General features: G+C 51.3%; 1 protein-coding gene across 4 annotated transcripts in view; it reads left to right on the forward strand.

Moving 5' to 3' along the window:
• PIK3R5 (phosphoinositide-3-kinase regulatory subunit 5) overlaps positions 1-14,809 on the forward strand; it is a 61,962-nt gene that overhangs the window by 16,883 nt on the left and 30,270 nt on the right. The gene's annotated exons all lie outside the window — the stretch shown is intronic.

Genomic DNA, 14,809 nt, shown 5'->3' on the forward strand with positions numbered 1-14,809 from the left:
GGGCCACATGTCCCAGCTCCTGGTGTCACCACAGCACTGTTCCTGCTGGGCTCTGGAGCTGCTGTGGTGCACGTTTGATCACAAACAGGCACAGCAGCTCTGCCATGATGCACACACAGTTCTCTGCACTGTTTGGACTCTGTTTCTTGGTATCCAGGTTGCTGCTGAAACTGCTGAACTTCTAAGAGGACTCTCTGTTTGGGATGGGAAGGTCTGTAGCACTAAGGGACGAATGCTGGATCCCTTTGACAGTAGATTTAAGCCCAGATCTCTTGTGTCCTTGCAGGCAGCCCAGTCTGCAAAGCCATGACCCTTGCCAGGGATGCTGCAGTGCTTTAGGAGTGAAGAACATCAAGTCTCTCTGGTGACCAGTGACAGGACCCCAGGGAATGGCTGGAGCTGTGTCAGTGGATGTTTAGGCTGGGTATTAGGAAAAGGTTCTTCCCCCAGCGGGTGATGGAGCACTGCCCAGGCTCCCCAGGGCAGTGGGCACAGCACCAAGGCTGCCAGAGCTCCAAGGGTGTTTGGAAAATGCTCTCAGGCACATGTTGGGATGTTGGGGTGCCTGTGTATGGCCAGGAGTTGGACTGGATGATCCTTGTGGGTCCTGTCCAATTCAAGATATTCTGTGTAGATAAAGCAGAGGCTTTGTTTGCCACCAAAATCTTCAGTGGGGTAAAGTTTCATGTGTACAGGACTGAACCTTCTTCCCAAAACTGAAGGCAGGAGGTAAATGCACGCAGACTCTGTGCCTGCCTCCTCCAGCCTCTGAGCAGGGTGGCACCCGGGGGCTGGTCCTGTGTGAGTTCCTCTGAGGTGAACTCCCTCCCTTCCAGGTGATGGGTTGTTGTGGGAGTGAGAAGCTCTTCCAGCCTGGGCCGTACCTGAAAGCCCGATGCTTCAAAAGGTTTTTATTTTTCCCCCTTCCCCAGCTCTGACTTTAACGGCCGCGCTTGGGGACGAGCACTTTGAAGCCTTAATTGCAATTATGAATCTTCCTCTGTTCCCAGGTTTCCCCTAATTGGCTTCCTGTGAGAATTTACAAAGCTGGCAAAAACAAAACTGCTGGGTTTTTTTCTGTGGGGGAGTTGGTGGCGTGAGATTCCTGAGCCCAGCTAAAACTCTGCTCAGCCGGGTCCTCTGGTGTGCTGCCGTGCGGGGCCGTGCCCGCCCCGTGCCCAGATGCTCACAAGGGTGGCATTATCTAAAATGTAAGCTGATTTACATGCTTGCATTTGGAAAGTGCTAATCTATTTCGATTTTTTTTTTTCCCCTCTTCCCCCCCTCCACCTCCCCTCTCTTTTTCCTTTCAGCCCTCTCTAATCTTCTGTGCTCTCTGCCAGGTTCCCAGCTCCTTTGGCTGGAATAGGCCCCAGCTAAATCCTTTATCTGTCTATTTGGCAACCCTGGGCGAAGTAGTTAGCAAACCAATGCCACTTTTCCTGGCTCATTAATTAGATTTACTGAGCTGAGTGGTTGCTGCTGCTGCTGCTGCTGCAAGAGTCTGCACAAGGCAGTTCTGTATTTTGTTTCTTAGAAATTTGGGGCTTAAAAAAACGGAGTTCCAAAGCAGTTCTGGTACTAGTGGTTGAATCCATGGTTCCCCTGCGTGCACTGCTGTTGAGAACACGTGTTTTTCTCATGTGTAGCTTTATTTCTGCAATTTGCTGCTGCATGAGCAGTTCTGGTTGTGTGTCACAATTTTACTGCTCAAGAAGTTTGAAGATGTGTACCTGGGTACTGTGCTGGGTGCTCGTGGCAGGATGTGATGGTTAAGGCAAGTGGTTCTTGTGGGTTAGAAATAACCTCTGTGAAACATTAGTATGTTTTTATGTATTATAAAAATGCTGTTTGACATGTCCTGCTCTGCCAGCTTTGCCTGCCAGGGTTATAAATGGGATTGGGAAGGCTACAGTAGGAAATAAAAATGACAGGATGAAAGAAAATTATGCTTTCACCTTTACCTGCCACTGCTTTCCAGCTGGTGGCTGAGGGAGTGTGGTGCAGCAGGAGCCTCTGCTGCTACTTTTGGAGGGGGAAACTGAGGCACGGAGAGGTCTCTCCCCATGCCATGGCACCAGAACTTGGGTTTTATTGCAGACTTTCGGTTCCCTCTGTAACCACTTGACAACACTGTTGTCTTCTCAGCTTGAGCAGTCTGTGAGGAAGGTGAATGTTGGGGTCTTGTCATCCATTACAACCTGGGAACCCAGTGCCAGGGTGCTGGGGCACCCTGTGGAGGCTGAGGGATGCTCATGGTGCTGATGTGCTGCTGTTGCCGTGATCCCGTTTACAATTCGGGGTCACTCAGCCTGTGTTGGGGACAAGGGGAGGAAGGTCCTGGGCAGTATTTAAGCTCCTCATGTGTAGGGCACTTCATTTGTTGGTATAAACCTCCAAAACTGAAATTGCTGCCTTGCCCGTGACTGGATGGGGTGATGTGAGAGACTGATGGATGTGTCTTGCTGGCTTGTCCTCCCTGATCCACAGGGAGGGGCACTGCTGTGGTCTCCCATTCCTCGAGATTGCTGAGGCTTTTTGTGTAAAAAGGGACATCCAGGAGGAGACTCTGAGTCCCTTTGCCTGTTCTCAGTGGAGCATTTGACCCAGGTAGATTTGTGTGCTGTGAGATGGCATCTCAGGAGGGTGATCCTGCTCCTCCCCTGGGCACAGGCTGCAGCAATCGAGGCTCTGACCGTGCCCAGAGCCCAGAGCAGGGTCTGCCCCATCACCTGGTGTTACTGGATGTGAGAGGGTCTGGTCCTCCTTTCCTGGTCGTTGCTGGGTGGGAGCAGTCGGGGGAAGCACTGCCGAGCCCGGGCTCGTGCAGAGGGAAGTGCCTTTAGCACAGGTTTCCTAAAGTGACCATCCCTGTTAAATTTCAGTGTGTCGTGTCCAGTAGGAGACAACTGAAAGCTCTGAAGGGAAGAGGGCGTTCAGCAATTTTTAAAAGCCAGGGTTGGTACCAGCTTCAACCGACAGACCCAAAAAAGGCTGCCTCGAGGAAGGGCTGGCTTTGTGGCTGCATCCCTGGGCTCCTGAAACTGCTTTGCTGCTGTGGCTGCAGGCACAGCCAAGCAGGGATGCTCCATGCCCTGCCTGATCTGTTACCCTGCCTGATCTGTTACCCTGCCTGCTAAATCACTTCAAACCGGGCTGGGTGGTGCCTTGGCTGATCCAAAGTGCAAAGCCCGCCGGTGATTTGGGGCTGGCACCGCTTGTGCTTGTGAAAACCATCACAGTGTGTAGAGAGGAAGAACTGCCGCAGTTCCTGGAAGGAGTTTTGTAGGCAAAGAGCTGGGGGAGGAGAGCAGAAATAGCTGCAAAGTGTCACAAAGCTGTGACCAAACGCAATTCGCACTTAACCCACTTGAGAGTTGCCCTCCCAGCGAAGCAGCAAGGGTTTATCTACCGAGGACCCGCCGCTGGGAGAGGTGAATTGCCTGCTAATTGGCTCTGCTAAAGGTGCAGGGGCCAGGCTGGCTAATTAGACTGATCTTTACGCCTCTCCTGTTACTTTGGAGAGTGGAGGATATTCCCGGAGGGAGGTGGACTTCCCAGGGAGGTGACCCCATCAGCTCGCTGGGTCTTTTGATCCCTGCCGGGGCCGAGCCCGGGTTGTGCAGCTGTGAGACACAAGCCTGAACTCTTGTCAAAATAACCTCGCAGTTATTTCGAGTTAACATTTTGAAGTTAAAAGCAAGGGAACAACTTGACGTCTCCCTGGAGGTAAGTGAGAAGGGGAATAGGTTGCTGCTGGCCTGGGAGTGCTGGGGTGGGATGTCCAGATCAGGGTCGAACATTGCCCTGTGCTGGCAGAGTAACCTCACTTGGCTGAACCTGGGCTGTGTCTTCTCTAAAGAAAATTAAATTAAAAAAAATACCACTTAGGCACTTCTCAGAAACAGTCCCCAAAGCAGCCAGCTGAATTCAGGTGTGACCTGAGTTGTGAGTGTTGCAGATGACATGGAAAGGGTGGAAAAGCCGAGAAAAGCACAGAAAAAAATGTGGTGACTGGATTTTATAGCAGCTCTGAGGATGAAATGCTCTGGGTTTAAGGTGCTGTCGGGATCACAGACTCACAGCATAGATCAGGTTAGAAGGGACCACCGTGGGTCATCTGGTCCCACCTCCCTGCTCCAGCAGGGCCATCCTAGAGCACATGGGACAGGATTGTGTCCAGATGGGTCTGGAATATCTCCAGTGAGCGAGACTCCACATCCTCTGTGGTCTCTGTTCCAGTGCTTGGTCACTGCACAGGGAAGTTGTTCTTCCTCATGTTCAGGTGGAACTTCCTGGGCATCAGTTTGTGCCTGTTGCCTCTTGTGCCATTGCTGGGCACCTCTGAGCAGAGCCTGGTGCATCCTCTGCCCCCTCCCTGCAGATGCTGATGGATGTAGGACACTGGTGTGGCCCTTGTCCTGCCACAGGCTTCCTGGGTGACCTGGCCAGAGCCACTCTGCCTTTCCCAGCAGCCTCAGTTCCTTGTCACTGCATGTAAAAACAGCAGTGCTGTTTTCTTCCTTGGAGGAGTGATTTGAGGATAAAGGCATTAAATAATGCCCAAGTCTGGTGCTGAGGGAATAGGAGGTGAATAATTCCCAAAGGTTGTGGCTCCTGGGGGGAGCTGGTGCTAATCTGGGCTTTGGGAATCAAATATTTCAGCCTTATGGCTGTGACACGTTGTTTCTCCAACACAGCCTGGAAATTGTTTAAACTCTCAAAGCTCTGCAGGCACTGGGGCTGTGTTCTCTTTCTGCAGCTCTGTAATAAAGCAGGATGTGTCCAATGCCCCACTGGAGGGGCTCTATCCATACCTGTGCCCCTCACAGGGCACTGATGCACCACCCTGATCAGGGGCTGCTCCAGGAGGTGACTGTGGTGAGCGGGACTGTGGGGACTTCCAGGCACAGGGTTGGGAACAGAGGAAAAAGTGATGGGAACAGAGAAGTTTAAGATTGGCATCCATACTGTGGTGATGCAGGATGGCAGTGGGGGACCTGCAGGCTTGAAACCAATGCCAGGGCCTTCTGAGCCAGGCAGGGACTGTGTGGAGAGGAGTATGATTGAGGCATTGTGGGGGTCTGGGGCTCAGTTGGGGTGTGATCTAAATACAGCTTGTCATAGCCCGGCCCCTCCTCGGAAGGATGGGTGTTTGGGAGCTGCAGTTGGGGTGTAACACACCCCCATCTGTTCTTGGGGTTTGTGTCTTGGGGCTGTGAGAGCCCAGGATGTCAGGAGCTGCACCAGGAATGCCCAGAATGCTCCAAGCCCTCCTCCAGACCCCTGTGGAGTGGGATGTGGCTGACTCTGCCCGGGGGTGTCAGTGCTTTGATGGGAATGCAGGAGGAGCCTGTTGCATCAGTGTCCCCATGTCCCTCAATGCTGCTGTCTCTGGGGACTAAAGGGCTTTTTTGACCTGCTGGGACCCAAACCCAAGGAGCATCAAATCCCCAAGTTGCCCACGGGCTACCTCTTCTACCACTGGTTGTCCCTTTTTCACGGTGAGAGGAGAAGAACCCTGGTGATGAGCCCAAGGGGGACATGGCCAAGAGATCTTCTCTAGCATCCTCCTCCTGATGAAGCCCATTCCCATCTGCCTCATGCTCGAGTCTTGGAGGAAACCCTGGCAGGTGGGAGCACAGCAGGATTTGGGTGCTCAGCTCCAGCACCACCCCTGTGGTTGGCACCTTTTGCGGTGAGGATGCACTTGGATGACATTTTGCTGGTCGGCTCCCTGCCCCCAAATAGACACTGGGGACAGGTCCCATCAACACTTGAACTGGTCTTCCAGTAGGGAGAGCTGGTGACAGCCCTGCTTTATCCCTGGAAATCTATCCCTCCTGGCAGCCCCAGATTTGGGAGAATCAGGCATGGACAGGGTTTGTCTTCATACCAGGGGCTTCCAAGTGCCATTAATATCTGCTCCAGTTCAGCTTAAAAACAAGATTGGAGGAGTTAATCTGATCATGGTTTGCTTTGGGGCTGGGGCCTCTGGTTTTTTTTTTTTTTTATTAGATAAGAAAATTCAATGTGGTGAAGCACTGGACTGGTTCTTACTTCAAAGAGATCCCCAGGCCATTCAGAGCAGGTATTGCCACTGCAGCACAATTATAGAACAAAGAAAAAAAGCAGAGACAAAACTAAAAACAGGAACCAGCAGATAAACAATACTCGGGTGCTGCTGGAGCTGAGCTGGGCTCTTTCCTGCCCTCAACCATCTGGAGAGTCAGCACTGAGGCTTGAGGGAGCTCAGCTCTCCTGGGCAGCTCTTTCCAGCTGGGAAATGATTGAAAAGCTTTTCCATTCGTAAAAAAATTTGTCAGGGGATGAGCTGAGCACCTGGGTGTCCTCTGACAGGATGCCCTGAGTTTACCACTCTGACCCAGGCAAGAATTTTTGCCTGTCTATGCCATGGGGTTAATGCCTTGCTTCTGATCCCAGGAAGACACAAATGTTTCCATAGGGAGTGAAGAATTGAGAGGCAGTGACTGGTGAGCTCTTGAGAAGCAGGAACACAGTCAGTGCTCAGTGGTTTGGCTGCCTCAGGGATGCTGGAGGAGGGCAAACCAGGAGAGGAGCATCCTTGGCAAATTCCTGCCTGGGTACCACTTTTCCCAGCTGGTGTCATGGAAAACTGGTGCGATGCTGATTCCAGGGAGAGCCAGCTTGGGGGGACTTGGTCTAGAGTCTGGTGTGTGGAGGAGAATGTCTCATTTAATCAGAAATGAGAAGTTTCATTTTTTTTTCTGGTTTGATTTTTACTTTTTGAATCATGGTCAGATGAGTGCAAACACTGTTTCGAAATGATGAGTTGCAAAGTTTCATTCTGAGTCCTCGAGGACCCCCTCTCTCTGCATCTCACCTTGTGCACCCTCCAGAGCAGATGCAGTTTATTTTAAATCCTGTCCACTGAGGAAGCCACTCACCTCAAGACAGTTTCTCTGATTATTTTGTTCTTTTTGCTGGGTTTTTTGCAGCCCTGTTTCTGCTCTTACTGTGATTTAGTTTGCTGCTGTGGTTGCACGTCCTTGGGAAAACTTGACCCTAAAGTCAGGGTCAAGCATCTCCATTATCATCAGGGCCGGTCCTAGGACCACCTCATGTGCTGACCTGCAGCTGAGATATGGCAAAGCTTCATCCTTGGCAGCTGGTACTCGATGCAGGGAGCACGTCTGGACTCGCTTCACACCAGTGAGAGGTGTGAGTCCTGCTCCTGATGCTGTCAAACATCTCTGCGACTTTATCAGCTCAAGGATAGCAGATCCCAGAGCAAAGGACAGCTAAGGTGGGCAACACTAGGGCTCTGCCTCTTATTTTTTTTTCTTTCTGCGTGGCTTTATCTCCAAAAGAAAAAGCAGTTACACTTTGGAGTTATTGCTGTTTGTTTGCACCTCTTGGTTTTATATTTTCTTTCGAGTTCACAGTGTCTTCATCTCCCAGGCACCAGCCTTAAGCTCTGGCTGCTAACGCAGGTAATCTTGGTGATGGAATTTGGGAAATCCCGTTAAATAATTGCCCTTTGCAGCAACACAAATGGCTTGGATGGAGGTGTTTGTGTGGAGCTGACTTGTCTTAGGCATTTCTCAGCTTTCTCCTCTGATCGGCTGAGCTGGGGGCACTCGGTGCCAGCTGAGCAGAGCAAAGCTGTACCGGGAGGGGCTGGGGTGACAAACCACTTGTGATTGCCGTGAGCAGCACGGGTACTACGGGATCTACACAGCAGTTGCACGACTTCCCTGAGGTTCGCAGTGTTTCTCCCCAGCCGCCCCGGAAGCCTCTCCCCTCTTGTGGCTCTGCACAGAGATGCAGCTCAGGGCGGCCGTGCAGACCCCCACCCCCGGTCACCCGCTTCCCCAGCCCCTGCAGCCCTGCTTCCGATGCACAGGGTGTTGTATTTTGGGGTTTTTTTTTGGTGGTGTCACTCGGGGCTACGTGATGCTGAGCACTGCTGGCTCCGACATCGCCCGTGCGAGCGCGGAGCTTCGTGGTTGTTCTGACCCTTTCTCGCCTTCCCCCAGGTCTTGCTGCCTCGTGACCCGCTGTGTTTGCCCTTCCCTGAGAGCCCAGCACCGGTGTGAACCGTGGTGCCAGGCTGGGAAAGGCACGCTGAGCAATAAAAAGTCAATCCTGCCTGGCATTAGGGAAATTCCGTCTGGATTTGTAATTTCTATCCCCCCCTTGCCTCCCCTTCCCGGCAGCGTGGCCCTGGGTACACAGTGCTCTGTATCTCCAGGTTTTAGCTGTTGTATGACACCTTAGATGTGGGTTTGTTGTTGAAGGAAAGCATTAGACACAAAACCGATGACCAGAGGCTGCTTATTTCAGGAAGATGGCAGAGCCATCTGCCTCTCCTGGCTGTTATCTTTTCCTTGCTTGGATGATGGTCCATCCTTCAGTTGCAGTGTGTTTTTAAGGTCTTTCCTAAGCTGGAGCCCTTTCTCCTCTGACTGCAGGCATTTCTTTCTGCTTCATCCTGGTACACTGTGTCCATGGTCAGCAGCGTGACAGACGGAGCAGCAGCAGAACTGACTGCACAGATGTTCAGTTGTTAGGTCAGACTTAACTTTCAAACTGTCTTACAGTGATGCTCTCTGTGCCCTGGCTGTGGACTAAGGATGGCCACCACTGTGCCTTCCCATTTTCTTACAGGAATGTGTACTGGGAATTAATTTGGACTTCTTTCTGCAAAGAAGCATCTCATGACCTAAGTCCGTGGCTGGGTTAATCCACTCCAGCTCTGCACAGAGTTGGGTGACTGCCTTGGAGCTAATTCACATTGCATTTAGTGGAGAGAGACAGAAATGTCCTGGCAGGACACGGAGGACCATCTTGGTGCAAACTGAGCAGCCCCAGGTAAGCATCTCACAGAGGGGTGTCTGAATTTAGCTGTTGGCAGTTTGCTGAGATGAATCACATCTCACCTTTCAATTTCTTGGGCTGGGCTGAGCCCCCCTTCCTGCACTGCTGCCAAGAACACCCCCAGCCCCACGGTGCCCACTGTGTGTGCCTGACCAGCCCTTAGGGGGGAACAGGCAGCCAAACCTGGGTGTAAAACCTGGGTGCTGTTTTACCCATTTTGTGTTACCTTCTGTGCGTGCCGTTTGATACTAAAAGGACTCTGAAACTGCTTTTGCACGTTAGGTGCTTTCCCTGCTCTGTGCTGGGAGTCTCTCATTCAGCCCAGTTCTCAGACACAGTGAGAACAAGGAGTGATCTCTGTGTCTTAGTGAGCTTTCCAGTTCTCACGTTTTCTGGTGTAAATGAGGCATTGCAGTTCAGGAAAGCAACGATGTTGCCCAGCTGCTCAAGGAGGGCTTGGTCCTGTAGTGTTCTTTATTTCCAGGGAGCTGCCAGGCTTCTTGTATCTCTCTTCTTCCCAAAACAGCATTTACTGCTAATAAATCAGATCTTGATTTCCTACTGTGAGCATGTAGGGATGTCCTGTGCCATTCCTGCCCCTCAGCACTGTTGTCCTGTTTTCTTCTTGTACCATGAATTTTATTCTCCACTTGAAGACAAAATCCCTGTCTAAACCTCTCTTTCTCACTTCACTTCCAAACGTTGCAGTTTGCTCAGAATCCTGCATTAATGTGTCAATCCCACAGCAATTTTAAGGTTGGTGGTTCATATAATGGCTTGTTGCTCATTTATTACATCGAGACTTTCTACATGTGCTGTTCCAGGCATCCCAGAGTGGGGGACTGATTGCTGTGAAAATCTTCCTTCCGGAGTCATTCAAGAAATAGGTTGTATCTGTTGCTTGTGGGATCTCCAGCTCCTGTCCTTCCCAGCAGAGATACAACCCTGCAGCTGGATGGCTGGAATGTGGAGTTTGCCAGTTTTCAGGGCAGCTCATTCCTGGCTGCAGTTTTTCATATCAGTGTGGTTGGTGAACCCTCCAGACACACCGTGTGTCCAGGAGGCCAAATGCTTTCCTGTGTTGCCTGTTCAAACCAATGCCCAATTGACCTTTTGGTGGTTTTGGTCTTCTGAAAAGCCACCTTGGTCTCAACGTCTCTATCACCAATGCCTTTTTGTGTGGATGAATTCTCCTTGGCTCGTGCTGCTTCCTGGATCCTCACCACCCAACCCCCAAGTCTGCACTGCTCCTTGGAGCTGTTTCTGCTCTGGTTCTTTCAGTGGTACCCTGATGGCAGCAAATACTCCCAGCACTGGCCCCAGTTGCATTTGTTTACCCCTTTCCAAGCCCGTGTTGGGTGAACCTGTCCTGTTGCCCCTTCCCAACAGCCTGTGTCATTTCTTTCCCCCTAAATCCTGCTCTGGATGTGGCTTGCTCAGGGACCAGTCACTGAGGTCTTCGTGTCCCCTCTGGGAGTAGAGCAGGAATGGGCTGTCCAGGTTCCTGTACATCTCTCAAGGTGGCTGAGCCAGGTTTGTGCAGACAGCACTCTTTTTCTTTCAGAGTTGACTTGTGTCCTGGAAGATCCTTCATTTCTGGTGTCCTCTTCCTTTCCTTCATCTGCACTCCTAGGAAAGGAGGAGGATAACAGAGGTGGATAGTGTATTTTTTTCCTGGTTTTGTTGGTTGTATTTTTCTCTGTGTAATACAGCAGGGAGCATCATGGGGACCCTGCTGTGGTTCACATTTGTAATCTGTCCTGTTCCAAGTCATTTGGCTCCTCGCTCTTTGGACAAGGGGGTGATCTCACAGAGTGCCCAGGCACTGCTAGGACTGACTTCTCAAGAAATCAGACCTCATGACAACTTTTTCAGTCCTCTCGAGCCTCTACCAGCACCCAGGGGCAATGGTGGTGATGCTCTCACACAGCTTGGGTGGGTGAGTAGGTGTGTGGGAGATATGAGTGGTGACACATAAGTGGATTTCTCTCACGTTCCCCCTCTGTGGCCTTATCAGTGTTGGTTTTGGTCAGTTTGTCCATGGCCAGAATTCAGTAAGGGCTTGGTCTGGGCTTTGGAAAAGATTCTCCACGTTCCTTCTCTGTTGCCTGTTCCCCTGTTGACTGGGGGAAGGAGACTCCCCACAGGTGAGGTTTTGCAGTCCAAGGAGTGCAGGTCACTCATGGTCCCTGCCATGGCTCAGTGTGCTCTTATCCTCAGGGTGAGAGCAGCTCCTGTCCTTGCTCAGCAGGACAGGAACCCGAGGCCCTGTAAGGCAGCCGGGGTGTTTGGATGGTGCACGCTCCTTTGCGAGCACCCTCAAAGGATGTTTGTCAAACCAGTTGCCTCCTGGATCTTTTGACACGCTGCCTTTGTGTGGTTTGAAGGAACATCTTATCACCTTCATCTCCCTGCTCTTCACAGAGCACTTACTTGGTGGTAAACACACGCAGGCTGAAGCTTGAATCTTGAAAATCGCAGGTTCCTCCCCTCCTTGCCCCGATTTCTACAAAGGCTTCCTCCAGCTGCTCCCTCCCTCGGCTCAGAGTTTCTATCTTTGGCTCCCCTATGGGGTGTAGAGGAGGCAGTAAAATCTTGCAAGTAAAGGATAGCTGAAAACCAAGATTTCTTCTGCAATCTAAGAAAAACAGCCACTTTCGCTGGAGGAGCAGGTACCACACGTGCCCTTTCTCCACTGTGTGGCAGAGCTGCGTATCCAGCTCCTCCACGGCAGTGAGGATGCACCTCCTAAAGCTCCCTTCCTGCCTGTTGCCCACTGCCCCTTTGGAGGATGAAATGGAGGAGGCAGAAAGCTGAGGTGTAGCTCAAAGGAGATTACCTTGCTGTGGAGCTTGTATGAGGATCTCGCCCTGAAAAAAGCTCTGCTTAGAATCCCTTTGCTTTGATTCCAAATTAAGTGGTTTTCCTTCTGTTGTAGCATCAGCCCAAGCTCCTCTTTTCTTTAGTCTCTTGTCCTTGTCTCCCCAGTGCCCTAAGCCCTTTGGCAGCATCAAGCCAAGTGCTGAGTCATGTCCTGGCACCGACCCGGGAGTTGGTGTCTCTGTGAGACAGTTCGTGTCCCTCCACCAGTTGTCAGTGCCAGCAAACCTGGGCACTGTGTTCACAAGCTGATCCTGATGGTGAAGGGCTTGTTTGTCCTCTCCTGTTTCCTGCATGGGATGCTCAGCCTCAGAACAACTGGGGCAAGAAAGGGTGTTATCCTGCCGTGAAGGTACCCGAGGCCTTTCTCTGGTGCTGGTGGAGCAGTGCCTTGCTTCCTTACTGCAAGGTTCCCTCTGGGAAGGTACAGAACTTTCAACCAGGTCCTTTCCTGCTCACAGGCATCTCAAGGAGATGCTGCTGGGATTTGCCATCGTGGAAGGGGAAATGACAGCTTGGCTGTCTGGGTTTGCTGTCTTGGAGGGTGGATTAAAGCAGGGCAGTTTTCTGGCTGGGGTGGTGCCCCCCTGGGTGTCGTGAGCAGGGGGCAGGGGTGGGCAGGGGTTTGCCCTGCTGGTTGGATTGGAGGTGGCTGGTGTCCCAGAAAGGATTGGTCTAATCACCTTCACTACTTTATTTGGGAACACCAACTTTGGACTCGATCTTGGAGCTCTTTCCTTCTATTCCCATCTGATGGTGGTTGTCCTGGGCTCCACTGCCTCCACGTCCTTTGGATGGTGAAGATAGGACTCGTGTGGACCTTAATGCAAGGAAAGTGTTTCTCCTTGCTGAAGAGGCTGTCACGGGCCGTGTCCCAACTGTGTGGGGGCCGCTGATGTCATCTCCCCGACTTGGCTGCACAGAGGGACCTTCTGGGCAAGAAGAAGTTGATGTGTTCTCTGCTCTGATACTGAGCTGGAGAAAAGCCATGGAAGGGAAAGGTCCCAGGACAGTGAAGGCAAGTGGGGGAACCAGTGTGTCCCAGCAAAGTGGAAAGTCCCTGTGATGGAGCTGTGATGCCCTGAGGGATTCCCATGACCTCAGCAGGAAAATATATTCTATATTGTTGGTAATTTTTCATAGTTTTTAAAAACTTCAGCATTTCTTCAAACCTTGTGCCTCAAAGTGGGACAAGTGAAAATCTAAAAGCAATGATCAGCAAGTTCCTGCTTCCCACCAAGGGGTGAATGTTTACCTGTTTGGTGCTAGTCAACAGGAATACTGTGATTTACCTCTTCACCTTTGTAACTGGGACAGAGATGAAGGAAGCCTCTTAACTAAACAATCTGGGATGGAATTCCCCAAAAATCTTGCATCCATGCAAGGACAATTTCACAAATACTCTTAAGATACTTTCCAAACTAAGCTTTCGTGTGCTGTGCCTTTTATCACTCACTTTAATCAGTGGGTTTTTTATCTGCTTAGAAATTTTTCAGGTGCTTTTTGGACACTCAGGCCTTCAGAGGAGGGGGTGGGTTCATCTTTGCCCCATGCCCACAACGTGGTGAATTGTTGGCCACGTGGTGAAAACAGGGCAAAACCTTGAGAGACAAATTGGTTTCTCTCAGGACGTGGGGCTGTTAAAACCAGGGGGCTTAAATGTTGTCCCTTCTGTGGCTGAGGAGGCTGTAACATCACTGGCATGATGTGATATGAAGGAGAGCAAGCCTTGCTCTCTGCCCTGAGCTGTTTGTGGTGTGGCTGCTTCCCTGTGCCCGGATCAGTGCAGTTGTGGTTCCTGGGTTCCCAATTCCCCTCCCAGTCACTGTCAGCTCCTCCATCAGGGTGGGCTGTAGATGCACCTTGCTGCTGGTGGGTGGCTGTCCTGTGCAGGAGAGACAGAGAGGGGACTCCTGGGATGTGCAGTGGTGTCTTGGTTGGTCAGCTGTGTTTGGACCAGAGCAGTGTGAGGCAATGGGGACTCTGTCTGGGTGAGATCTGACCTGGTTCTTGTGAGGAGTCCAGTCTTTTCTGACCATGCTGATCCTGTAAGTGGCAGAAGGATGGCATGGGGCATAAGGGATGTGCATGGAGAGCTGCAGATTTGCCTTCTGCTCCCAGCTGTGCCACAGGTCACTGTGGGACAGCAGAAAGATTGCTTAACTCATCCAAACATTGGCTTCTCTGCTTCTTCAATGGTGACTGTATGGTTTGCACAGTGTTTGGAGGCTGCTTTTAAGGTGCAGTTGCTGGAGAACAGAAACCAACCTCATACTGGAGAACATTCAAGGCTTGAAATCCCAAGCTTGATTTTGCAGGGCTGGCGTCTGATGCTTGAATGAGGTGTGGTGGGATAAAGCCCTTTTGCTTACCTTGCTCAGCTCTTGCCAACACTGTGCAGAGCAGGAGGGGCACTCGACCTGGGCACACTTTTCCATACACAGTATCACAGAATCACAGAATCGTTGAGCATGGAAAAGACCTCCAAGATTATTGAATCCAACCTTTGACCAATCACTACCTGGTCCACTAGATCAGAGCATTGAGTGCCACATCCCATTGTTTCTTGAATACTCCAGGGATGGGGACTCCACCACCTCCCTGAGCAGCCCCTTCCAATGCCTGAGCACCCTTTCCTTGAGGAAATTCTTCCTGATGTCCAGCCTGATATGCTCGTGGTTAATGCCTTGTCCAAGGGTGATGCTCAGTCGTTGCCTGAGGATGTTTCCCACAGCTGCTTTGGTGTCTCCTCTTTTCCTGTCTCCTGGGAGCAGTGTCTCCAGGTGTTTCACACAGGGGCTGGGCAGATGTGTGGGCACCAGGTTGTGTTGCCAACAGAGCTGCTGTCAGGGGAGTTGTGACAATCTGATGTCAGAAGGTCTCTCCCTGGTGTTTTGTCTCAGTTGATCCATCCCTTCTCCCTTCCCTGGGTAGTGGTTGTGCTCTTCTGATGGAAGTCCAGGTGGGAGAAGAGGATGAAGGGATAGATTTTTTTTTTTTCCCTGCAGAGTTACTCAACACCCTCGTAAAAAGCAAAGCATTGATCCAAAACCTTGACCTCAACACT

This window comes from Pseudopipra pipra, chromosome 19, assembly GCF_036250125.1.
Source record: "Pseudopipra pipra isolate bDixPip1 chromosome 19, bDixPip1.hap1, whole genome shotgun sequence".
Lineage (NCBI taxonomy): Eukaryota > Metazoa > Chordata > Aves > Passeriformes > Pipridae > Pseudopipra > Pseudopipra pipra.